Source organism: Bidens hawaiensis, unplaced genomic scaffold (genome assembly GCF_021521415.1).
Source record: "Bidens hawaiensis isolate Kalapana, Puna unplaced genomic scaffold, B.hawaiensis_p1.1 tig00021530_1, whole genome shotgun sequence".
NCBI classification, from domain to species: Eukaryota; Viridiplantae; Streptophyta; class Magnoliopsida; order Asterales; family Asteraceae; genus Bidens; species Bidens hawaiensis.
The window spans coordinates 66,001-68,391 of NW_027493353.1; the positions used below are offsets into that span (position 1 = coordinate 66,001).

General features: G+C 41.5%; 1 pseudogene; it reads left to right on the forward strand.

Annotated features, from left to right (window-relative positions):
* Positions 1-352: 352 nt before the first annotated feature.
* LOC143563806 (protein PHOSPHATE-INDUCED 1-like) lies at positions 353-1,373 on the forward strand (annotated as a pseudogene).
* The last annotated feature ends 1,018 nt before the right edge of the window (positions 1,374-2,391 follow it).

Here is a 2,391-nt window from a genome sequence, read left to right on the forward strand (position 1 = left end):
TTTCAGATTCAACAGATGATGAAATCTCTTCCCAACTAAAAAAATTTTTTTTTTTTTTAATACACATTATGAGCCAACGGCTCTATTTACGGAACCCAAGATGCCTTCACGCTCCCCCCAGCCGCTACCCCTCTTGCGCCTGCCTCTTTTTCCGCGCTCGCGCCCCTCTCGCGCCTCGGTGGTGTGGTGCTCGCGCCCCGGGGCGGCGAGCGGCTGTCCTCTTGCGCCCTTTCTAGCGCTCCACACCCCTCAGCCTTACAGCTGTAGGTTCCTCTTGCCTGCTAAGCAATATACTTTTTGTATAATCCCATTTAATTATTATTTACATTTATTACCACCTCTTTATTCAAATAAATCAAAACATTTGTCCATAACTCCATATAAATACCCCCATTTTCACCTTCAAATTCACAACACCTTCAAAACTCACAACAATGACAACCACTCTACTTCACCTCCTATTCATATTCTCTATAATCCACCTCTCACTCGGAGCGAGGCAACTCACTGAGTCAAACCGAGACTCGTCCGAGTTCATAACAAACCACGGTGGGCCCCTCCTCACCGGTAAAATATCCGTTAATTTCATTTGGTACGTTAACTTCAAACCGTCGCAAAAGGCTATTATCACCGACTTCATTTCATCACTTTACGACGACTCTACGACCAACCCATCCGTCGCAAAATGGTGGAGAACCACCGATAATTATTACCATGAAGAATCCCCCAAGCCAGCTATTTTACGACTCGGGAAACAAGTTTCTGACGAGTCGTACTTCCCTCGGGAAGTCGCTGACTGAATAACATCTTGTTCAGTTAACAGCTTCCCCGAGGCGAGTCACATCACGCTGTTAACATTGTGTTAACAGCGTCTGATGTGACAGTTGATGGGTTTTGCTCTAGCAGATGTGGGACCCACGATACCGCATCTGTCCCCAAAATGGGTCACATTAAGGGAAAAAAATACAAGTTCGCCTATATTTGGGTAGGCAACTCAGAGACCCAGTGTCCGGGTCAATGCGCGTGGCCGTTCCACCAGCCAATATACGGACCCCAGGCTGCACCACTCGTCGCACCCAATAACGATGTGGGTGTCGATGGGATGGTGATTAACCTGGGTGGGTTGTTGGCTGGTACGGCCACGAACTTGTTTGGAAACGGGTTTTATCAGGGTGACGCGGGCGCACCTTTGGAAGCTGCGTCCGCGTGTCCCGGGGTGTATGCGAATGGGGCGTATCCTGGGTACGCTGGGGACTTGTTGGTGGACCCGACTACGGGTGCAAGTTATAATGCACATGGTACAAATGGAAGGAAGTATTTGCTTCCTGCTTTGTTTGACCCGCTTGCTTTAGCTTGTGTTACTTTGGTTTAAGTTAGAGTTACAGGATTATTGAGGGAAAAGAAGTTACATGCTTTGTAATAATGATTCATTTATTTTTTTTATAATATATATTTGAGGTTATATTAATATAAGATTTTATATTCTATATTTTCGTTTCATGGCCATTTTTGTTAGGCTATGTGTAGTGGAGGGGTTACAAACTGGGGCGTTTTGTGCCGTGTGTTGCCCAGTCAGCAAAGGGTGAGAATTTGTTTTTGAGGAGTAATGGTGTAGGGGCTATAACAGTAATATAATAATAATATATATATACATATATATCTCTTACACAAATATATATATATAATAATAATAAAAACAAACAACACAACAGACATGCTGGGCGAGAAATAGAACCTGCCCCGTCCCTTTTCGCCCCAATATCGCCCGGGTGACGGTGTTTCTCCAACTTGTCGCCCCTTTTCGTCCAAATTATAGCCCCACTAAACTCGGCCTTGAAGTATTGGACTTTTAGTTTAGCACGAAAGAATTAATATTTATGAAATTGACAATCAACATTTAATATCTAAACTTTTCTATATCTAAACAGGGTTTTATACTTTTTTTTATCATTATACAAACACAAATTATGTTGCAACTTAATTTACTTATGTTGGAAATTGGAATTGGTACTATACAAACAAATTTTTGCATCCGTAGTAGTCTTACCAAGGTGGTTTGATCAGATTAGGGATGTTAAAAAAAACGAAATTGCAATAAATTGATACAAATTCTTGTTTGGATATTCATATAGGAAAGTATTGATGGTTTGAATTATTTCAATATCCATTTAATACGAATAAAAAATATGTTTTCTAGTGGGATATGGACCAGCCCACTAACAATTAGGGTACTCTAGTTCAACTCTTTAATCTAGCCCTTTAACAATAACCCTAAGCCATAGTACTGTAGTTCTACTCTTTAATCTAATTGCAAATTAAAGGAACGACGCTAGCAGTTAGGCGCGTTTCGACCTGCCACTAAAATCGTCTCTATTCTTAAGTTTAAAGTTT